The 25,342-nt window shown below is 41.2% G+C and overlaps 1 protein-coding gene across 4 annotated transcripts in view; it reads left to right on the forward strand.

Moving 5' to 3' along the window:
• Window positions 1-1,020: 1,020 nt before the first annotated feature.
• Window positions 1,021-25,342, forward strand: part of GRM8 (glutamate metabotropic receptor 8) — a 685,094-nt gene continuing 660,772 nt past the window's right edge. The window contains exons 1-2 of one of the 4 annotated variants that reach the window (XM_077338334.1): window positions 1,021-1,241; window positions 7,713-7,839. The gene's annotated coding sequence lies outside the window, so the exon portion shown is untranslated. The remainder of the gene's footprint in view (window positions 1,242-7,712; window positions 7,840-25,342) is intronic. The other 3 variants (XM_077338332.1, XM_077338336.1, XM_077338339.1) reach the window with 3 other exon arrangements.

Here is a 25,342-nt window from a genome sequence, read left to right on the forward strand (position 1 = left end):
CATCATAACACAGAAGTGGAGACTATTCTTAATGAGAAAACTTGGAAATTATGCTAAAAATAAGGGATAAGGTGATCACATGGGTGTAGAACTTGACACACTAGGTTAGTTATGGAAGGACCGCTCCCTGTGGAATGCCACATATGAGGTGGCAGCAGTTCAATTTTCTCTCCACTTCTTACCCTCTGTCCACAACCGGGTGGGGCTGAGAAAGTTCTGAGAACTGTGAGATCACGCAGCTGGCCACATGTGGCATAGTGAGGAATTAAGCCTGGTTCTCCAGATTAAAGGCCACTGCTCTTAACCATAACACCATGCTGGCCCAAACAAATTAAAATAATTCTTAAGCCTCAATTCCAGGAATATCCACTCAGATGTAAGTTCTACTTCATACTAGTGAGTGTTTTTAGGATGTTACATTACAGTCCTAAGCTTAATTATACCCTTCTCAGAGAATTTAGAAGTGCACAAGCAAGAACCCACAAGTACTTGCAGGAGGCATCTCATTCCCAGTTCCACATGATTTCCTATTTTCCTGAAAGCCCCATAGTCTCTCCTATACTTTTGCTTTCTCCTTCCCATCAAGCAGTGAATGTACAGTCATTTGACCTTATTTCTTCAGTTTCCCCTTTGATCCTGCAGTAGCCTCTAGCCAGGAAAACTATGTCCCAGTTGTGTGGTGCTGGCCACTGAGCAAGGGTCACTTGCATGATAGGGAACCCTCAGGGACTTGAGTGGGCACCTGTAGTAAAATAATGGCTTCTTTTTTTCTTGCTTCTGTTTAGAACTGGCCACAAAGGCCTCTTCTTCTTCTGTGAAATGATGTGTTCCAGTTGCCAGTGACTTGGTGTTGATTTGCTGCACCTGTAACCTTGAGTGTTAGGTTTGGAGAGATAAGTAAATGAACAGCAGCTGTAAGCTATTAAGTGTTTTGAGAAAAGAAGCCTCATGAAGTTAGGCCCCAATGACACCAGCATTTAAACTTGAAACCTTTGATTGGTTTTCATCTGTTTTAACATCAGAATCCTCATTGGCCTGTTAATTACTTGGCAAATTAACATGATTGGCTTTTGTGTTGAGAATCTCTGGGATTAATCCATAAAGGAATTCAAAGGAATTTGTTATACCCTTTTGTTGCACAGATCTTGTGTCTGCATCATGCTTGGTGCACTTGGTTTGCCCATTCTGAAACTTTGGTCTCTGAAACACTGTTTATGAACTTTGCTGCTCCTTGTATTTAAGTGAGTATAACAGTATTAGATAGCAATAATTTACCATGTCTTTGTTTTCAGTGCTGGTAATATATATCTACTTATGTGAACCTTAGTAAAAGCAAAATAATTTTTAACTTTGTCTCTTGAATAAGCCTAGTGGTAACCCTGTGCCTTTCTCTGTGTCACTCCACTATTCTATTTTTTGCCCTTATAGCTCTAAATAGAGTTAAGACGTCTGCTTAAGTCCCTGACAGGCCCCAAGATTGCTTCTGGGATTTAGAAGCCTAGGGAAACATTCAGAGGTGAGGGCAGACTTATCAACAGGGAGTTTGGGGTATCCAGCTCCCTGGTTTTTGTAATCTTCTTGTGCCCCTTTTGTGGACACTCCCCCAGCTGGGGCCTGAGGACTTGACCCTGCCTGGTTGGAGTGTGACCACAGTACCTCACTTTTGCCTATATCCTCCCCCTCCCCCACCATTTCCTCTTTCTCTCCCTCTGGCAACCCCCATTTATTCCCCCCTTCCCTGCCTCATTCTCTCCTCAGCCATTCACCAGCCTACCTTTTATCTGCCTCCCATTTTCTGTTATATTTATTATACTTCATTTATACCCTGCCTTTCTCCATAGTGGGAACCATTGTTTCCCTCTTCTCCTTTTTCTACTCACAACAACCCTTTGAGGTAGGTTATGATGAAAAAAAATCACTCAGTGAGTTTCTACAGCCAGATGGGGATTCTAACTTAGGTTCCCCAAACATTACTTTGAAGTTCTGCTACACCACACTGGCTTTCATAGGGTGGCTGCTGTAGAACAGTCACAAGCAGGTATGCCTGACATCAAGTTACTCAGGCCTAGGGTTGCCAATCTCCAGGTGTAACCAAGAATTCTCCTGGAATTACAACTGATCTCCAGACAACAGATCTGTCCACCTGGAGGAAATAGCTGCCTTGCAGGGTGGGGTTCACGGCATTGTATATAGCCAAGACCCTTCCCCTTCTCCAAAACTGACCTCCTTAGATTCCACCCCAAGATCACTAAGAATTTCCTAATCTGGAGCTGGCAATTCTAGCTAAGCCTGGCCCCAATGAGTCCTCCCTCAAAAGCCTAAAGAGCCCCAGAAAGAGCCTTCCCCCTCTTCCTTCCTTCCTTCCTTCCTTCCTTCCTTCCATATATATATATATATATATATATATATATATATATATATATATATATATATATATATATATATATATATATATATATATATATATATATATATATATATATATATATATATATATATATATATATATATATATATATATATATATATATATATATATATATATATATATATATATATATATATATATTCAATTTCAGATTTTTATGCATACTTTAGGCATTGCTCAGATTTACAGAAAGATTTGTCTTGCCCATTCACCGTTCCACTGGATTTGAGTATCCTCAGATTTTACTTTCTTTGCTATTAGAAGAAGAAAAAGAATTGGTGAGGTAGGTGAGGCTGAGAGAGCCCTGAGATTCTTGTAGCTCGCCAGATTAGAAGTCTGCACTCCTAACCACTGCACCAAGCTGGCTCTCCTATTAGAATGTAGGCTGTTGATTATAAGAATTTTGCAGGGGGTTGGACTAGATGACCCTGGAGGTACCTTCCAATTCTGTGATTCTGAATACTTCTTTGATTGCACTTGTCAGCATTAGGTAAAGGAATCCCCTGTGCAAGCACCAAGTCATGTCTGACCCTTGGGGTGATGCCCTCCAGCGTTTTCATGGCAGTTCAATACAGGGTGGTTTGCCAGTGCCTTCCCCAGTCATTACCGTTTACCCCCCGGCAAGCTGGGTACTCATTTTACTGACCTCGGAAGGATGGAAGGCTGAGTCAACCTTGAGCCAGCTGCTGGGATTGAACTCGCAGCCTCATGGGCAGAGCTTCAGACTCCATGTCTGCTGCCTTACCACACTGCACCACAAGAGGCTCTACTTGTCAGCATTATCATTTAGTTATCTGGGGTTGCACATCGTTCACTGTACATAGTTGATGTGAAAAAAGAAACTTGTTCAGAATGAGTGCTGTTCTTTTTATTATCTAGCCATTATTCACTATGTGATTTGTTTATTATGCTACACTTTTAAAGGTTAACATTTTTAAACTTAATGTTGATTATATATTCTACAAGAATTTAGCTTTCCCTTTCTGTTCCTGCTCAACAGCTGATGGAAGGTTGCAATATATCCTCATTTTATTCTGCATGTGAATTACATTAGGCTGAACAATGGGAATATCCAGTTAATTAGAGTGCTTTTATCTAAATTCTAAATCTTTGAGTTAATGTCTAGCTAATGTATTTCTTAACAAGACTCTAATGCATGGAATAATTCTAAATACAGATCTGTTGGAGATTGTGTGTAAAAATATTTCCCTCACTTCTTGATGAGTTAGCTAGCTATGGAGTCACAATATGGAGAGAATGTAATCTCCATTTTGTCTGACGGGGGCATGTCTTTTTAGCCTTGCAAGGTTTATACATGACATTGGCTATTCATGACCTGTATGAAGAATATTAGTAGCAAAACCTTAACTTTATCATAGTGGCGAGAGGGGAGTAGCACTGCATCACTGTTTACATACAGTCCCTTATATGGGAGTTCTGTAACTATGCAGAGCCCATTCTGGGAACATATTCATGGCAGAAAGCACTCAAGCTAGCTGAACCAGTAAGGAAAGCTGGTCTTGTCCCATCAGATCTTCACAAATTATAGTTCTATGGTGATTTGGAGGTTTGTTTCCAACTGAATAATTTTACTGCCTCACCAGAAGTAGCATACACCAGCCATCCACACAGCAGTTCACAAAGAAAGGCTTTTTACAATCTCCCCTGAAAGGTCAAAACTCTAGACTGGGCTATTGCATTGAGTACTGTCATGATTGTATTCTGGATGAAATTGTGGACAAGCAACATCACTTGTTTTATAATCTGAGTCTTACAGAACGTAAAGCATCCATAACCTCAACATGTGAACCGCCTTGAGCCTTCGGGGAGGGTGGTATATAACTATGATGAATAAATAAACTAACAAACATTCAGGGGAGATATTCTGGTGGTCATGAACAAATAAGATTACGAACCAGGTGGATGAAAGAGTTCTCTACTATCCCTTCCTACAAGACTCGGTCCTCGCTTCCCACTGCGGAATGCCATAAGGAGCTTTGCAGATTGCTGAAGTAGTTCTGTAGGACTACTGGAACAAATGTTTAGATAGCCCCCAAAGGCTCAGCAAAATGTTTTCTGTCTATGGCCTAGGATCCATAATTGTGGACATCCTATTGTCTTTGCACTAGGATCCTTTACTGCATGAATAGATACATTGGAGGGAGAATTTTGAATCAAAGGGCATTTTTGCAGCCTTTGCTTTGACAATGTTTTCATTGATATATATGCCAGATGAAACAAAAAGTCTGCACCTACTGGCAGATGACCGTTGTAGAAAGGGGCAGATGAATACCCTTGGAGACGGAATTGCATAATTTGGAAGCCATAACCAAGCCTGCCCTCTCTGGGGTTACCAGCTGTCCAACCTCAAAAAAGGAAGGACTCAAAGCAGGACCTCAGAAGAACTATCTTATCCTTGGATTGCTCAAATTATTACTTTGTGGTCTGAAAATTTATTACATGTGTAGGTTTGTATCCTCCTTACAATATGACTCGATTGGGAGTGCCCTTCGAAAACCAAAAGTGAGTGAAGATCCATACCATCATATCTGAATCTGTAATCTATCTTCCTGTAAGACAGTAACCTTTGACTCATGGTTTGGGATCAAACTACGGTAGGTTGTCAGTTCTCCACGAGAGCTATTGTTTTTGGTTGCGTTTTGAAAGGGCCGAATGCAAGGCATGACTGAAGGTTTTCTTGCAGCATTAGATTTTCTGACCACCTCCAGCTGCTTCCAATTATTAATAGGGAATATAGTAAAATTGAGGGGGGGGGGTCAGAACTGATCAAAATCATGTACTGGCTGCTGTATATTTACAGTCTTTTAGTGTGCTATATATAATGCAGAAACCTTTCTGTATAAAGTACATAATTCAGGTGGATAGTGTTGTGATTTGAAAACGATGGGTACATGCACCTGTGATTTACAGAGGCCTATATTGTTCCAGGATGAGTGATTTGCTTAGTGCTGGCTGCTGTAGGGTGACAAAATTGTAGAGGCACTGGGAGATACCTGTAGCACCAGATAAATTGTGTGTTCTATCTTCACGTTTATGGTAAGCCTAGACTAAAGCATATCAAGCTGACCATTTGAAAGCAAATTTGCAATGCATATGTTGCTGTTTTGATTCTGAGGCTTGTTTTTTAAATGATTTGTCTTTTAGTAATATGGAAGAGTGTTAGCACATAAACTTGAGTGCTGAGCAATAACTTTCTCTTCACCTGGTTGTCTGTACCTGTTACACAAACTGTTTTTGCATTATCCAACAAATAGATGGCAGCACCTCACCATGTTTAGCTTTTCCTTTCGCTTTCGCAGCTGCTGCAGGGGAAGGGGGAGAACAGAATACAGGGATAGGAGGATGGTGGGCTGAGTCAATGATTTTCTTTCGTTAATGTGGTATAACAGGAGACAGTCATAAAAGCTGACTTTAGCAGAGGCTGAATGAATGAAACACGAATGCAAAAAGATGCTATTTTATGTCTATTCGTTAGAAGATTTCTGGAAGCCAGTCTAAGCATTGAGCCCTGTCCAGAAAGGACAGGAATAAAATCATCCTCAGATATTCTTTAATCTTTGCTTTTAAAAATTAAAACACTATGGTTTTTAATGACAAGTGGCTGCATCTGTGCCAACCAGAAGATAGCTCATGGTCATATTGTTCTGCGTTTGACCCTAAAGTCTTCTGAGATGACTTTTGCACACTGGACTAGGTTGTGATCACTTCTTGTTTGTGCTCAGGGCTAATTCCTGCTTCTGCAAGGAATTGGGCCCAGACCATGGTAGTCCCAGGACTGGCCTGACTCAGGCCCTCAGTTGCCCTGCAGCAGGATCCATCCCAGGATCCATCAGTATGTGTGTTGGGGCTTGGTCCTGCATAAGGGGAGAAAAGCTGTCTATGTGTGTGTGTATGTGGGGGGGGGTGTATGGAGAATGGCATGATTTATATTACTTTTTTATCCCCTTATTTGTGTTGTAACAGTTATGTATTACAACACAATTGTGATAAATTGTGATAATAATTATTTCAGACTTCGGGGGGCATTGGGGAGTTCTTGCCATATGATGATGGTTGACGAGTAAAACAAATGGTGGGAAGTTTTGACTTCCTGTCCCTTGGCTATCCCGTGCATACACAAATCCTGGGTGCAAACAGGGGAGAGTGGGCTGAAGGCTCCCTGTGTGGTTGCTGGAAAACATTGGGAGAGCCAGCCTGTGGCAAAAAAACCAGGAGGCAGTGTGGCATAATGCCTGAGTGAGTCCTCCTGCTCTGAGTCTGAATGATTAATACAAACTTAAAACTTAAAGAAAATGGTCCTTCATGGCTTGGAGTTTCTCTTCATCTTTTAGTACGCAACACTCATGGTACCATGAAAAGGGAACAGAGAATTAGAAGCTATTTGAATTTGCGTACTGCCAAAGAAATGGAATTGTGAGTTTTAAGTCATGGCTTGTTAAAGTTTTTCAGGGGTCTAATGTCATTTGGGCTTTTAGGGCAGGCTTACGGTCATGCTTCTTGCACTGCTTGTATGCATATGTAAAACAAATAGTATAAAGTCACTCGGGTGGGCCCAGTGATCCCCTCTCTTGTTGCTGACCTCTGAGAGCCAGTGTGGTGTAGTGATTAGGAGTGGCAGGCTCTAATCTGGAGAATCAGGTTGGATTTCCCATTCCTCCAAATGCAGCCAGCTGGGGGACCTTGGTCTAGTCACAGTCCTGTTAGAGCAGTTCTGTCAGAGCTCTTTCAGCCTCACCTACCTCATAGGATGTCTGTGTCTGTTGTGGGGAGAGGAAGGGAAGGTGACTGTAAGCCACTTTGAGACTCCTTCGGGTAGTGAAAAGCAGGATATAAAAACCGGCTCTTCTCCCCTTATGCTATCCGTGGAGGTCCCCTGTTCCAAAGGAGCAGTGTTTAGGGTTACAGTTGGAGGGGAGAAATGGGGAAATCACTACTCCATCTAAACTACTCTCTGTACAATACTATGCACTCTACTCTGTGCACTGAAATTAACCATTTTAGATTGGAGAAACTCTGCTTAGTTTTTACTCTCCCTGTTTTTACTTTCCAAGAACAATCCACAACTTCTTTTCTGTTTACCAAGATGTTGGGGGGGGGGGGGGCAGTACTGATTATCATCTAATTTTCTTTTAAATGTTGCTTCATATTCATGTGCCGAGTTGTTCTTGAAAGTCCACATATTTACTGCCTTTCTTAGTTTTGCTTCTCCTGTTCTTATGGATTTTGTTTGCTTAACAAATAATCTGATTTTGATGTTCTCTAGCCTTTACAGAGAGCCTTTTGTGGCGCAGAGTGGTAAGGCAGCAGACGTGGAGTCTGAAGCTCTGCCCATGAGGCTGGAAGTTCAATCTCAGCAGCCGGCTCAAGGTTGACTCAGCTTTTCATCCGAGGTTGGTAAAATGAGTACCCACCTTGCTGGGGGGTAAACGGTAATGACTGGGGAAGGCACTGGCAAATCACCCCGTATTGAGTCTGCCATGAAAACGCTAGAGGGCATCACTGTAAGGATCAGACATGACCCGGAGCTTGCACAGGGGATACCTTTACCTTTAGCCTTTACAGAGTCCAAATGTGACTAGTTCATTTTAATTTTCTTTTTAATTTCAGCAAGTGATTCAAGTTATATTATACTGGTGTTTCTTTCATTTGTAAAATTTGGCATGTGAAATATGCTGTCTGCTGCCACCTTTAACCTGCATTTTAATGTTTGATCTCTGACACTTTTAACTCCAGAATGCCTTGAGATAGTAAAATTACTTTTGCATTTCAAATATAAAAAAGCTGCCTCTTTCAGAAAGAAACATTTTATTAGGAGCTTTTATGCCTTCATTCTGAAACTGATGTGCCAAACATCATTTGGATAAAGACAGTTTCTGTTGTAGAGCTTGTAAATCCTGTCCTGAGATCTTCTGTAAGGGACATGGGTTTCTAAATCAAAATTCTTCCTTAAGTATTTAAAGGTAAAGATCAAATGACTGCCCAGTCTTCCCCTCTTCTCTGTTGCAGGACTCAAACTCATACTGTAAAGGAAAACCAGCAGCTTGTTTATTTATCCCCAAATTTAGAATGAAACCCACATATTCCTCAGCCAATAATCACTCAGTAGTTAAGTTAAAGCTTTCTTTAAAATAATCCATCTAGAAAGGATTAGATACAGTACATAAAGTATACTGGTATAAATCAAGAACATTGGGAACTAATGGACTAATAATCTACATTATTTCTAAGTTGAATTCATAATGGGTTGAAATTTGTAAAATGTTTAACTAGAATTTTTGCACAAAGAGAAATCTGCAGATTCACTGAATTCCAGATCAGAGATTTGATATGTCACAGGATATTACCAGTTTAGACTATGCTTATGTAAGTAAACACATGACTCTACTGTAATGCTTGCATTTTATCTGCTAAAGTGTGATGTTCCTTTGAGTATGCAATGAAAAATAAAAGCCGATTTTGCACTGTTCTTTCCTGGGGTTTTCTGAGCATAAAACCAACAATGCATAACTTGTTTTAACACTGAACAATCAAACTAGTTAGCTTCAGCCAGTTTGGCTACTTGTTCAAGGCTAAATACAGGAACAGCAAAACAAAAAGCCGGTTTATAATTTTTGCAGGAAGTCTCATAAGTAATCCTAAACTGAAGCAATATCACTATGCTTGATTTTAATGAAATGGAAGCCATCTAAATGAATTTATATACAAATTACATAGCATTATTTGACTGACATTAAATTCTTCTACACAAGGGAAGAGTTTAAGACTCCAATAGATGTGGTTGGCTAAAGGGGCAATATTTTAAACCAAGAAGCATTAGCTCCACCTACGGACTCCCATGTGACTTGAGGCACAGGTCAAAGAGTGCAAAAGAGGCTTTGTACATTGGCTGCTCAATGCCCCATGCTCATTTCTTGGCTTGGGTACATAGTGTTCAGTTTAAGGGGTATGCCAGGAGCCAGATGGGAAGCTTTTGGAAACCAATCTAATCCCAGTTGTCTGCGCTGTTTTAAAATTAACATCTGAAATACAGAGAAGCAAACTTGGCTTCTCATGTGAAAAGCTTTATTTTATAATGTTAGATCCTTATTTAACATTGTTATATAACAAACATATGCCATCAACTACACATGTGGTGTTGCTAATTTTAGCATCTTCCGTGTGTCCTTTTCCAAGGGAAAAAATTAGCTTCGGGTCCAAATTACATGCATTATCCAGTGTCGGCTGAAAGGATAGCTTCCATCAACAGCTATGCCTCTTGTAATGATCTTGTAAAGCCCAGTTTTTGTGAAATGATTGTGAATAGACCTGCTGATGTGGCAGTGATATTTCACATGCATTGGATAGGTGTAATTATACATTAATTATACATTAAAGGCTATTTTTCCAGAGTTCGTTCATACAGGCTCACATTTGCTTATATAAAACATTATGGCCAAAAGCCAAAAATCTATTTTTGAAGCACCCAACAGGTTTGGCATGCACATTTTCCTCCCCTGTGTTCCTTTTAAAACAAGACCACTCATGCCATATTGCAAACTGATTTTGAAAATCTGCTTTAAGTGAGGTTTGCCAAACTGCTGTTATCAGAATGGAAGTCCAGGGATCCCTTGAACAAAATGACTTAGTTGGGCAATTCTTTAAATCCACTTGTATTTATTAAACAGATTTATGAATTTAGTAATACTGTGACAATGAACATGGAGACAGTCTGATGAAAGAACAAGAGGATTAAACTGTTCTCATCTAAAAAGTAGCACATGCACTGAACATCTAGTTTTCTACTGGCTGAATAGTTCAATTGGCTCTTCTCCCTCAGTACTACTTGTGCTGGCAGCATCTTTCCAAAGACGAGCTGATATTTTTCCAAGCCTGCATGCATCATCCCTATAACTGGACCAAAACTTTTCAAAAGGAAAGGTTCAATAGGGCTAGACCAAGATAATTTCATGGAATGGTCATTCATTGACTCATTTGAGACAGAAGCATAGCTAGAACGAAATTGCCACAACCAGTAGCTGCTGCCATATCCTCCTTTTAGTAAAACAGAACGTATGAATTGTCATTGTGCTACATGTGCCTTGCAAACCTGCCAGAAGTGGTACATAATCCAACACCTGTGCCCTCCCAGTACCTTCAGTTGACAGTGAAGTCAAGGTGACTTTAGGATGGTAAAGAGAGTTCCACATAAATCTCTGTTCCAGTCCCGGAACAAACATTGGGAGAGCCAGGGCGGTTCCGCATTTGTCCAAAATAGCACAATGGTTACTAATTGAAATCACTACAGTTTTGCCGTTATGCACAACGCCGTTGACAATCTGCAACACTCCTGAAACCGATCCGCAAGAAGCGCTTTGTTGTAGCGCTTTCAGGGAAATCCCAAAAAGTGGATTCACTCTCTGGAAAGCGCTACACTCCTGCAACCAATCTGCAACACTAGCGGGAAAGTTCTGTGCGTTACCATTGTTGCGGTTTCTGCGAAGTCCCTCCCCCTGGCTCTCTCCTCTGATCTTCCGGCGAAGCGATCGCCATTTTTTTTTTCTCTGAGCGAGCGGAGATCAATGCACTGGCAAGCCTTCGTTTACCCAGTGAGGCTTCCCCAGCTGCAGTCCCTCTGTTTAAAGTCACTAAGCACAAGCAACACAGAAGCCCGTTTGCTGGTTTATTTTCCCTTTATTTTTCACACTGTTTCCGGCCGAAAATCGCGCCCGTGAGGGGGGGGGATTTTTTTTTCACTCGGGGGGAGCGTGGCAACGATGAAACGGCAGTTCAAACACCACCTGCTAGCTGGATGGGTCTCTCCGTTGCAACGAATCAACGCAGATTCGTTGCAATGGGTGTGTGTGTGTGTGTGTGTGTGTGTGTGTGTGTGTGTGTGTGTGTGTGTGTGTGTGTGTGTGTTTTAAACCTTCCTTAAAGGGAAAGGGGCTGTTTGGGAGCATGATAACGGCTGCCCATTGGCTGCTTGACGGCCAGGGGCAGGACAAGCTCGGCAATAGCGCTTCCTGGCTAGTGATTTTTGCCGAGACCGGAACCCTGTGGGAAACGATAGAAACGCAACTGGATTCCACTACGAAGGCAGGTATGCATAACAACGAATTCCACTATTTAAAATGGCGATTTTTCATCCCGCAAACAATTTACAACATGGATCCCGGTGCGGAATGGCCCCCAATGTTAAGCAAATTCCAGTCCTTTTTTGTTAAGCAAATTCCAGTCCTGGATGTCCAGTTCCAATGCTTGATGAGAGACCATTTCCGTACGAGGAAAATGCTCCTGGACAGCCTTTGAATGCTGGCAGCTTTTAGAGCCCTCTTCACATGACATCACCTACATCTCGAAGCTATCGAGTAGCTGGGTTGTGATTTGGCCATTTTCAACTTGCGATTTTGGGATTTGCTAAAACTGGGTTTATATCCCTAAATCGTACGTCCCATCGGTGAGTAACCAGGGATAAGACTGTATGGAGGGGGAAATGTGCCATAGTCTCGGCAGCTTTGTCCTACCCTCGCACCTGCCCTCCCCTCTCCATTTCCTGCTCCAAGTTTGTTTATTTTTTAGTGGCAGCTTTTGCATATGTTGGATAATGTACATTCAGTGCACTTTAGCAATTGTTTGCAACTGGATTTTGTATATAAAACAAGAAAATCCATTACAAATGATTGCTCAAATGTATTTAAGGTGTACTATCTAGGGTGTGAAAGTAGCTTTATTAATTCCCAATTCCTCATTACAACCTTCTTTCCATGTGCCTTTTGTCCACACTGGTACCTCAATGCAGCCTTTTTGGTAGGCACAAGGGATACCCACTCCCCCTTTTGCTAGTGAGCAAGCTGGTAGTTTGTGAAATAGCAGTTCCAGGGTGAAAAGGAGAAGGAAAGGTGCAACAGCTTACGGGAAGTATGTGGGGGGAGGAGGATGTTGAGGGAAGGAAGGTACTCATGGGTAAAGTTGTGAAGTCTAAGATATGCTTTTGATACATATTGAGAATAGAAAGAAGGGGCAGGTGCTGCTTCTCAAATGATTGCATATTATGATAGGAGATGATGCTGTCGGTAGGTCTGTCCTTGAGTGCTTTCAAAGATGACATTTGAAAGAGTTTTCCGAAACGATAATCGTGGGCTCCTTCCTCATGACATATAGAGACTCATCAGGCTTGCTGCATCTCAAAGTGATAAAATTTGTAAAGCTGCAAATCTTTTTATATACTGACATCCTCTGACACTGTAATTCGGTATTGGTCTATTGAAGGCTCAGGGACAATTTGGTGCTGATTGAAAGGGCAATCCCATGTGTTCTCTTTCGAAGATAAATTGGCATTGACTGCCTCCTGATTTCTCTCTGCCCACAAACAGAGCAGGGAAAAATGGAATGATGCTGTGCATTAACTTTTAAATTGTGGGGAAGAAGAAGCGTGATTAAAAGGCTACTGACTGCTCCTGTCTGGTGTCTGCCACTAAACATTCTGTTGAATACGTTCAGTCTGTCTTTTGTAGAAAAATATGTTTCTCATTCATTTTGAAAAAAGAAAGCTTCAAATATAATACTCAAATGTTTCATAGAAAAGATACAAGTGTTGTAAGACGTGCCTCCTCTATCCTAAATCACAGGTTTTAAGTAAATTCCTTTTATTTATTTCAGTACTAATTAAGCAAGAATAATTGTGGTTCTCCCCCCCCCCAACAGCTTACCTAGATGTATTTATCCCCTCTCAAAGCTCTTTCACCCATGACTCTTTTTCCATATGTCTTTAGAAAATGTAATACACAATGTAACACTACAAAGTGTATTTTTTGCCATGCATGTAGATGTTGAGATTGAAATCCAAAGGACAGAAGAGACTCCCATACTTGAGTAAATCTAGAAATATATTGACTCAAAGTTTGAGTCCAGTGGCATCTTTAAGAGCCACTGAGAGCCAGTTGGTATAGTGGTTAGGAGTGTGGACTTCTAATCAGGCATGCCAGGTTCGATTCTGTGCTCTCCCACATGCAACCAGCTGGGTGACCTTGGGCTCTCTCAGCCTCACCCACCTCACGGGGTGTCTGTTGTGGGGAGAGGAATGGGAAGGCGACTGCAAGCCGCTTTGAGCCTCCTTCGGGTAGAAGAACCAATTCTTCTTCTTCTTCTTCTTCTTCTTCTTCTTCTTCTTCTTCTGTCCAACAAAGTTCAATTCTGGCTATAAGCAAGAACTTAGAAACATAACATGTTTAGATGCACATCTGTTCAGATACAATGAGACAGATTTCCTCAAGTGTTACATATAGGTGTGTGTATGGGCTGGGTTTTAGTTCGGGGTCTTTAAATGCATTTATGTGTTCCAGACAATGAGGACACTATAGAACAAGCAGCCCCCATCAAAAAAGAAGGGTCTGCCAGTTCCCTAGCCATACCTAACTCCTGATTGGAGATGGCGAACCATAGAGTCAGGGGTGGCCAGATTCCTTGTTTTCCTGAGTCAAGGATGGAGCAGGAGGATAATGAAAGGCAATTCAGGTGGCACTGGGGGAAGACTGCCCAGTTTGTGGGAACATAGTGGCCAACTGAGGAGAGAAGGGGACTGGCAGGAGCTAAAATAATAATTTAATTGATTTGTGGATTAAAAGTCAAATGTATGACTTTTATTTGTCTAGCATTTTCTAAACAAAATGGATGAGACACTAAATCATTCCGTCTTCAGTACAGCTATACCATCAGGAAAAAAGCATATGGTACAGCTAACCTTAGACGTCCATTTTCAAAAAGAGGTGAGCTTTGTCAGATCAGAAGTGTTCTGCCTTCTGTTAGAGTGTCAGGGACAAGCAGCCTAAATTAACAGATCTAGCTCTCCCTCTGTTTTTTGTTACTAGCAAGACTCTAGTTCAACTGGAGGATAGATTGCAACCTGCTTTTCACTGAGGTAACAATCCTGTGTTAAGATGGAACCACTTCACACAGCAAATGACTATTTTTTCATACAAAATTCTCCATGCAGAAAGTTAAACACAAGCCCTGGCTCATGTGTGTTCTGCCAGGTACACCTTTACTGCCTCAGTGAGAGGCTTAGATGCAATGGCAGAAGAGATGTTCCTTTGTTTATATGACAGGTCACCTATAAAGGGGGCAAGTTGGAAGCAGTCTTCATCCAGTGAGTTGATGGATTAATTCTTTTGACTGAATAGTTTTTTAAAATTGGTTTGTCTCTGCAACACCCTGAGCAACGTATTTTCTGTAGTCTGCCTAATGGATGACTGCTTCATGCACCTGTCAGAATGAATGTTGACTCACAAAAACTTGTGCTGGAATGAATCATGCTGGTCTTTAAGGTGCCACCGGATTCCTGTTGTATTTTGCTGTTGCAGACTAATGTGGCTATCCATCTGGAACTAAAATGGGGATGGAACAAGAAAGGAGATATAGTTAGGGGCTCTTACTGCTGTCTCACATTGTTTATGTGAAGGATACTGTAACTCTGAATCCAATGTAGAAGCTATTGAGGACCAGAAATCTACCTAAAGAGCAATTAAGGACGGATGAACAATTGAGAAATTCAAAAGAAGCCATGTTCTCTGATAATATCAGCAAGGGCCACCGAACAAGCGACCTCTGGAATGTCACTATCATTCAACATGTACATATGTATATAATTTAAGCAGAAATTATTGTGTTCTCTATTTGAGCATTCTACTTTATAAGTCTAGGTAAGCCTATTTCAATCAGTTATTTCTCAATACAAAATATATAAATTTTCTGGAATATAACTGCATTCTGTGCACTCAGAAATTCATACACTAATTTTCTCTTTTTAAAAATAATTCAGGCACAGTTTTTTCTAGTATTCCCAAATTATGTGATATCAAATTCTGATTACCATAGTCAAATAATTTCTTTTTGGCACTAGTTTGTCATAGACCCTGATCCAAGAACGTTTAAGTTACATTTATATGCCATTAAAACCAGTGAGAATTTAGAGAGTTGTCAATCACCCATTGATTTCATTGGAGTGGGAGTAACTGTGGCTGACATTTGGTCATTGTAGTTCCCCAAAACAATTGACTTGTGTTCTCTGTGATGCTTAAATAAGCATGACTAACTGGGAGGAAGATGTTTCTTCAAAGGGAGTTTTTCTTGTTGAGAGGTTTCAAGATTACTTTCTGTAAGTGGAGGAGGAAAAAGTCAGTATGAACTCTGTGCATTTTCTAAATACTTGGTGTTCGATCATAAAGATCACATTATGCCAGTTCGCAGTGGCTTTGCCTGTTCAAGCATTATTCAGATGACCCATTTTCTGAGTCATATGAATAATAATTTCCTGTGAGAATGCTTGAACAGGCAAAACCACTGCAAGCTGGCATAATGGGGTCTGAGTGACCACTGGGCTACCTACACTTTAAAGCAGTTGCTCAGAACTGATAAAATGGTTAATATTCTTAGTCTTTACAATGACCCCATATAGTCGTTCAGTAGTTTCATTAAAATATTGCAAAGCTTGCAAGGTAATGTCCACCTTTGGCTGGGATGGACATTTTGGGGCCTATTCGGAAAGTTCGTTCTGTGCTTGGGTAAAGAATTGTACAACTGAGGTACCACTACACTTCAGAGTCAGGAGTCGGCAACATTATAGATTCATGAGGAACCTATTTTGTCACCTGACTTCTGCTAAGTTGGCAGCTGCATTACCACCCTTTGGCCAGTTGCGGATCTGTTACTGAGATGTTGAAGGAACCTGACAAGCACTGGAGGATGTGTGTTTTGTAATAAATATCCTAAGCAAGAAAGCATGGTTTTCTGATTCATTCAGATGATAGATAAATGGGGCTAATAACAGTCTGTTGATTGCTGTTGCCCTGGCACTTCCCTTCTAGAACATGCTGTTTGGAGTGGATTCAGGAATAGTGTGCTGCTGAAGCGGCCCTGGTACCTTTCTCTGTAGCAGTCAAAGCACTGGGGAGGTCTCTGCCAAAGTCACTCAAACTGTGGCTTGGCTGGGCCAATGCCAACACACTTAAGCAGCTTGGCTTGTTCCTACAAGCCCGGCTTGTATTCACAGCCGGATAGAGAGAATTTATTCCTCTCTCCTTACATTTCCCCTGTAGGGGAGATCCAACTGATAAGTGAATCCACATGTGTGTATGTGTGTGTAATGTATTCAGTCTCAAGTTCTAATAACACCAAAGTCAGTGGGGAATAAGAAGGCTTTTTACCAGCATGGTGTAGTGGTTAAAGAGCAGTGGGCTCTAATATGGAAAACCGGGTTTGGTTTCCCACTCCTCCACATGCAGACAGCAGGGTGACCTTAGACTAGTTAAAAGGTAAAGGTAAGGGTATCCTCTGTGCAAGCACCGGGTCATATCTGACCCTTGGGGTGACACCCTCTAGCGTTTTCATGGCAGACTCAATATGGGGTGGTTTGCCAGTACCTTCCCCTGTCATTACTGTTTACCCTCCAGCAAACTGGGTACTCATTTTATTGACCTCGGAAGGATGGAAGGCTGAGTCAACCTTGAGCCGGCTGCTGCTCTGTAATCTTTTGGCTCATTTTTAAAGATCCACCTTGGAATTATAACTTATCTTGGAATGCTAGCAGATTCACATTAGTATTTGACTTCACCAGTAAGACCGTTTATGCACTGGGAACTTCACTTCCCCAGCTCTTGCGCAGGAGGCCAAATCGGGGGTGGATGAGGTGCACCAGGCCAAATGCTCCCCCATGTGGGTGCAGGAAGAGGTGGGGCAACCTGCCATGACTAAAACTCCAGCCTGCAGCCCAGCATGAAACCTCCAGTGCATAATCGGTCTAAGAGAATCTCTAAAGATGTATAGACTGTATTAAGATACAGAGAACTTAAGAGATTTATGACAGTGCAGAGATAAAACATTGAACTATGCCTAATTTAACTGCTTCTTCCAAGAAAACTCTAATTTTCATCTAAATCAAATAAAATAATGTGTATTCTTTCCTTTTGGATACATTTTATCTCACAGCACCTATCTATAGATTGTCTTCTTTCTGGACTAACAATTGGTTGCCTCCCCAGCCTTCCTTTTGCCTGGTGATGGGTGCTTATTTGAAGGGCTCTGAGCTTTGGCTCTGGTATAATGAACCAAAAAAGAGCAATTTGGCAGATTTAACAAATAGATGACTTAACAGGAAGATAAATTACTCTGCTACTCTAAATCTGATCTAGTAGAGTACCATCTCTGATGATTCCCGGCATATAAAAATATCAAGAAGATTTTGGACTATTTTTTTCTTCATATGACAGGAACCAAAGAGGAATCAGCTCATTGGAAAATAAAAACAAAGCTGCTGGGCAAGCCCCCTGCCCTTCACTTTTTTAGTATAGACTTAACCCCTCGTAACCTTTGCCACATTCCACATCAATATTGGTAGAGCCAACAAATAAAAGAAATATCTATTATCTATTTCTTTGATTTGTTGGCTCTACCAATATTGATGTGGGAAGTGGCAAAGGGCACCAGAGGTTCATCTTGCTTCTGACTAGTATTGATGTGGGAAGTGGCAAAGGGCACCAGAGGTTCATCTTGCTTCTGACTAGTATTGGTGTGGGAAGTGGCAAAGGCACACCTTGGTTGAGGGAAACAATATACCATAAACTGGCTGCAGCCATAGAGTTATTCTGATGGTGAAGCTTGGCTACAGAACAGCCAATGCTTCCTGGCACCAGGACCTGTAGTAGTGCTCATCTGCTGTAGAAAAAGTAGTTTAATAACCAGCTTATGCTTGCTGAAAGGTGAAGCAACTATTATCTGTGTTAAAATACAAAGACAACACCCACAAATTGAGGAATTAAAAATAAAAGGAAGTACAAAGAGCCTGATTACAAAGCAGCCATCAAGTCTTGAGTCAGATTTTAAAAGCCAAGCCACATCAGTTTGATGCTTCTTATAGAGAAATTCTTCGAATCATAGAATCATAGAGTTGGAAGGGATCTCCTAGGTTATCTAGTCCAATCCCCTGCACTATGCAGGACACTCACAACCCTACCACTCATCCACTGTAACCTGCCACCCCCTTGAGCCTTCACAGAATCAGCCTCTCCGTCAGATGGCTATCTGTTTAAAAATGTCCAAAGATGGAGAACCCACCACCTTCCGAGGAAGCCTGTTCCACTGAGAAATCGCTCTAACTGTCAGGAACTTCTTCTGAATGTTTAGAAGGAATTTCCTTTGAATTAATTTCATCCCATTGGATCTGGTTTGTCCCTCCAGGGCAACAGAGAAAAACTGTGCTCCATCCTCTACATGGCAGCCTTTTAAATACTTGAAGATGGTTATCAAATCCCCTCTCAGCCATCTCCTCTCCAGGCTAAACAGACCAAGCTCCCCCAGCCTTTCTTCATATGTCTTGGTCTCCAAACCCTTCACCATCTTTGTTGCTTTCCTCTGCACACGCTCCAGTTTGTCTACATCCCTCTTCAACTGTGATGCCTAAAACTGAACACAGTACTCCAAGTGAGGCTGAACCAGAGCAGAATAAAGCAATACCATCAGCTCCCATGATCTGGACACGATACTCCATTTGATGCAGCCCAAAATCCCATTTGCCTTTTTAGCTGACTTATGTTAAATGTATGATCTACTAAGACTCCTAGATCATTTTCGCACACACTACTGCCAAGACAAGTCTCCTGGATCCTATACTGATGTAAGTGGTTTTTCCTACCTAAATGCAAAACTTAAATTTGTCCCAATTGAACTTCATTTTATTCAGTTTATCGTACTTCTTGAGCCTATCAAGATCATCCTGTATTCTGATTCTGTCTTCAGTTGTGTTTGCTACCCCTCCCAGTTTAGTATAGTCTGCAAATTTATTAAGTACCCCATCTAATCCCTCATCCAAATCATTTATAAATATGTTGAACAACACAGGCCCCAGGACAGATCTCAAATTTTAAATTATTTTCTTTTTTATTAGTGGTATATCTTCATCTTCTTCCTCATAACCATTATATGAAGTAAAACAGCCTGAGAGATAATGTCAAAGTAGTGCAGGAATTTGAACCTGAATCTGAAATTTGAGTCCTTGTACCATCATAGTCCTTAGGATAGGGATTTTTTGGAATTTTGAGAACAGGTAATAGGTATGCAATAAAACAGCTGTCTAGAGATCGACTACATGCCAATCATCATCCAATGATGGTGGTGCCCCTTGGGCTTTTCTGAAGCACCTCCTTCTTTGGAGGAATGCCAAGATTGGCCGTCTGGAAGTGTGTTTTAGAGAAAAGGGAAGTAGGCACTGGGAAACACTTTGATGGGTGGCATCATGCCTATGGATACCACAATGGGAATAACTGCCTTAGTATATGCTTGGGTACCATTTTCAGGAGGTTTGCTGAAGTCTAGGAACAGATAAAAAACGGGTATGGAAATCTAGCACTACTTCCCAGAGAGGTTATTTATATAAAGAATAATCAATTGTGAATCTCAATTTTTCAGGAAATTGAGCAGCTCCCAGCCTTCAAAAAAGAGCCAGACTTGTATAGGGGTTAGAGTGTTGGACTATGATCAGAGGTTTTAATCTCAATTCTGCCCTGGAAGCTGGTTGGGATACCTTAGGCCAGCCAGTTTCAGCCTTCTGTACCTCACAGAGTTGTTGTCATGAAGCTAAAGTAGAAGAGTTGTGAATACTGCTGTAAAGTGCTGAATTTCTGTTGGAGAGAAAAGAGGGATATAAATATCTAAAATCATTCAGACACCTATTTGGAGAACATGCTGGCCCTTAAAAATACAGAAATTGGTCATGCCAGGTTTGGTGGTGTGATGGTTCAGTATATTAAAATGCAAATTTGATAATATCACCCTGAGAGAGAGACAAGCCTTTTTGATCTATATTTTAGCACATGTATGTGTGATCACCATTTTGGGTAAAAGGGCAATGTGCATGTATTTAGTCTCAATACATGTATGAGAACCTGTAAAATGCATGTATTGCTCCTTTCAGGCATAATGGCAGCTGCATGTACCAGGAAGATTGTGTGTAGCCATTAGAAATAAAACATCATGAATGAAAGGTGGGGGGAGAGCAGTATCTTATGATTTCTCAGAGATAGATGGTTTAGTTCTATTATATTTGTGGCATCATACATCTTTTATTCACATTAGCTGTAAACAGTAGGTTGTCTGAGAGCTGTGGGGAGTTGAAGAGAATGAAGTATGCTAACTTTTTTACATTTCTGCCCTTCCTGTCTTGAATACTTATTACAGTCTGGGCTATAGTAGGATTTTATGAGCCTTGACAAGAGGCCAGGGTATTTGCAAGGGGGGTGGGGGGAAGACGGATCTTTCTTCTAACAACAGCAGAAGTTTAGCAGAAGACAGAAAAGAAATAGAATACAAAACAATGAATATAAATGGGAAACTTGTAAGGAGGACTGTATAAACTTATGAGTCTCTTCAGGGGTCAGAAGAGGAAGAAGAAACAGATTACATGTAGAGAAGATTAGCTGTGCCAGGTTGTCAAAGAACTCCAGTCCTGCTGACCTTTTGCAACCAGAGGAGTGAAGAAGATTTACGGCTATGCCAGCCTCCCTCAGGTTTGACCAATCACAGCATGATTCTAAAACTAGGCAACCAGAAAAAAGAAATAATACGGTAATCAAAATGACCAAGAACCAAAAAATAAGATAAATCCAAAGGTGGTTAATGATGGGCCATTCCAAATTATATGTCAAGTATAAACTAAGGTGAATAATAAAACTGATAAGGTTTTCTTATGTCTATCCTCTAAAATAAATACAATTGCAACTCGTAAAGTGCTCTCAAACCATGTACAGAACTAATGGGGAAGTATATCAATTGCAAATCACAAAAGAATGTCTGTCAAGAGCTCAAGTAATTAATGTAAAACAACCAAGGACACTGCACAGGGAATCAACTGTAAATGAAAACAATAAGTGAAAGGAAATAAATAAGAAAAATCACTGCACAATTTTTCTGAAGGTTCATTTAATCCCAAAATTAAAGACTGTTTACATCACTAAAAGCTTTTAAAATTATTCAAATTGACTCAATTAGCAGCTCATTTGGATTTTAATCGGTTTACAGTGTGTTTATTCTGAAAATGGTAGATTAAAATAATTTAGTAATATCAAAACAATCAAATTTACTCTCATTACATTTAAAATGGCCTCTAGGTGCTTTTATTGAAAAGGTTAAAGATTTAGGAATCTGCAGATTTAGGAATATCATTTTGACCTAACATTCTCCACTGGATATTGGAAATCTGCATAATGGGGGTGTGAAGTGCTTCGAGATCAAACATTTTTCTCTGTGGCAAAAATCTCATAATTCCATCTGTTAAAATTTGCCCAGGCATACCTGATCTCATCAGATCTCAAAAGTTAAGCAGGGTTGACTAGAGGAGTTGGTATTTGGGTAGGAGACCTCCAAGGAAAAAAACTAGGTTCATGACGTGGAGTGAGACAATGGCAAGCCTCCTTGGAATGTCTCTTGCTTAGACAAACATACAATCATATGATCTCCTGGCCACACTACAGTTCTTGGTCATTGGCTCCACAACTGTGGTTTTCCTGTACATTCACCAGATTCTATGATATTAAAGTCTCAGTTCAAAGAGAGGGGAAAGTCTTACTCTTTGTTTCACCTGGGTCAGAATTCCTGTGAAATTGTGTTGGCAGGGGTAAGGCTGAGGATCTGTGGCACTATGTCTCCAGTGCAAAACTGCCAGGCATTGCCAGGCAATGATGAACAACAGTTTTTTTCTGCCCGCTGCTTTCTCCTAATAAACAATGCAACTAAATTGTTTTCACCCATTTGATACAGTAAACAGACATTTAGAAACTTCATTTTGGGGGGAAGTGATAGGTGGGAGGCCCTGACCTGGATGTCCTGGCTAATCAGATCTTGTCAGAAGCTAAACACGATTGTCCCTGGTTAGTATTTGGATGGGAGACCACTGAGAAAATCCAAGGGTGTTGTATAGAGGCAAGCAACAGCAAACCGACTCTGTTCATCACTCTTCAACTTTGCCATACATCAGTTGTTAATTAACAGCACTTTCCAGTGCAATAGGTAGGAGACATATAAGACAACCCTCAACCACCCCCACCACCTATAATTCCCCAGCAGATCAGAAGAAGAGGAGTTGGGTTTTATATGCTGCTTTTTCCTACCAGAAGGGAGCCCAAGTTCACCCAGCTGGCTGCATGCAGAGGAGGAGCAGGGAATCAAACCTGGCTCACCAGATTTGAAGTCTGCACTTCTAATCACTACACCATAAAAACACTGATGGACTGGAGTTCAGTGTTTGCCAGTTAATGTGGAGCTAGGATAAGTCAGGCTGCCTGTCTACCAGTGGCAGACCCTAGGAAAGTTGACAGCCTCTGTTGAAAGCTAAGGAGAAATGTCCAGGTTCATTACCCAGAGGCAGGTAGTGGCAAACTACCTCTGTTTGTCTCTTACCTTGAAAACCCTATGGGGTTACCATGTCAGCTGCAGCTTGATGGCCCTTTAAACCACAAATCCATATGAAATGATTTGGGGTATGTAAAGGTATCCCCTGTGCAAGCACCGAGTCATGTCTGACCCTTGGGGTGATGCACTCTAGCGTTTTCATGGCAGACTCAATACGGGGTGGTTTGCCAGTGCCTTCCCCAGTCATTACCGTTTGGGGTATGTACTCACTAGTAAAAACAGCATTTGTATTTGGATGCATCATCAATTCCTAGAAGGGGAGGAGGAGAAATTATTATTTTTATGTATATTTGTACAGCTATGTAGTGGTACATATCTTCCAAAAACTTACTGCTTTGATAAGAAGCATTATTTTTTATAACACTTATTTTAAAAATTGGATTAAGTTTTTAAAAACTGAAAATTAATCTGCTTGAGCTGCTGAAATATATGTATTAAAAGGGATAGAAGATTACAACGTAGGTGTAAGTATGTCCGAGAGCTAAGTTTCTCAAATACTTTAATACTTTTCCCGTACGTGGCTTATAAATGGATTTAGAGATTGTTCTGGAATCCATATCATTTAGTCCAGCTTCTTAATTTTCTCTTAATAAATGCAATGAATGTGGTGAGGTACAATGGCACATAAACTATGTTGGACTTGCAGCTGAGTGAAATATGGATTATGAACTCCCTCCCCTCACCCATTCCTTTTAGTCTACTCCATAGTCACTTCAATGGGAATTGAACTAGCTAGATTCTAACAGGGTATCCATTACTGGACACAGTTCAATGAAAGGTAGCTACTTCCAAGCCATATGGATTTAAGCAAAGTCAAACACACACATGACTTTCAATTAAATGGGATTTTAAAATGATTCAAAGGCTAACAGAATAACATGCTGAATGATCCATCATTAGCTGTTTCCAAAATTTTAAAACAGAACTAGCAGCTATGTGGGACCTTAATTCAGACTAGGTCCAAAAGGGGGTGGAGGGAAGATAATTGGTAAAACAGCACTAGCCATGAAAAGAGAACTCTCTAGCAGTGCCCAGAAGGCGTCCCCGTGGTTGCCAACTCCAGCTTTAGACATGCCTAAAGATTTTTTTTGGGGGGGGGTAGAGTTTGGGGAGGGGAGTGATGTCAAATTGTATTTTAGAATTGTATTTTTATTGTATTTTTAATTATTGAAATATATATTATTGTGTATGTGATTTTAGTGCTGTGACCCACCCCAAGCCCATACGGGGAAGGGCGGCATATTAATTAATTAATTAATTAAGCATGATCTACCTGTCTAGCATGTCTATTACTATCAGGCCACGTAGATATCTGCTATACCTAAGTGAGAGAAGGAGAACAGAATAGGAAAGGATTTCTCACACAGCAGAAAAATAGCAAGTCTCGGAACACAGGCCAGTGTTCCGCAGGCCCTGTAAGATGGAGCTCTTCCGCCAGGCATGTGGTTGAGGCCAGGGCAGTCTCCCAGTAGTCCAACTGAGGATCCCCTCCAATACCAGATTAGATCTGCTCCCACTCTCACTGAAAGTCTTCTCGCCCACCAGGCTGAACAAGAGGGAATGGGATCGAAGTTGTGACTACTGCTGCCTTTGTGATGTGATGTCAGCTGGGAAGATTTTATTGGGGGTTTTACTGTGGTTTGATGTTTTTATGATGTAAACCGCTGCAAGCCCATTTGGGGAGCGGCGGTCTATAAATCAAATAATAAATAAATAAATAAATAAATAAATAAATAAATAAATAAATAAATAAATAAAACACCCCTTCCCAACTCCACAAATCTCCAAATCCTCCCCAAATGGCAACTGCAAAGCACATTCCCAATTCCCTAATGTCACCAGAAAATAGTCTCAGCAGCAGAAGACAGCATGCAGGCATGACAGTTGCAGGGGAATGTATGGGCTGAGATGGGCAGCAACCACCCATCAGTGGATGTTATGCTATAGTAATCATTCACCTCCTGGATTGTCATGTCCACATAGGAAAACTTGGTTGCACATGACTGCTGTAACACAGCAATAGTACAATATCCAGTGATGTGTGATTGGAGCCAGGGATGATTCTGCCACCACTTCTAAGAGCTTTCTGCCTATAGTATAGGCTTCTCTGGTATTTTTCCTCTCAGCCTGTCCATTCACCTTTGTTTATTTCTCTTGTGGTTATTTCAGAGACGCCTTCCAGCTTCTGGGTGGGTCTTCTCCACTCCGCCTGGCCTTTGGGAGATGTGGAGGAATGGGTGGGAAGAAGGCAGCTCCCTTTTGTCTTCCGCTGCCTGGCCCAGCCTTTGGGGTATGTGGGGGCTGGGAAGGTGGCAGCCCCTCCCCACAGCCTTCCTGACTCGGCCTTTGGAAGATGTGGGGTTTGATGGGAAGGTGGGGACAATGATGACCTGTGCAGACACTGTTGTATGGAGGTGGGGTAGGAGGGCCAGTGATCCTCCAAAGCAGCTGTTTTCTCCA

This window comes from Paroedura picta, chromosome 5 (assembly GCF_049243985.1).
Source record: "Paroedura picta isolate Pp20150507F chromosome 5, Ppicta_v3.0, whole genome shotgun sequence".
Taxonomy (NCBI): Eukaryota; Metazoa; Chordata; class Lepidosauria; order Squamata; family Gekkonidae; genus Paroedura; species Paroedura picta.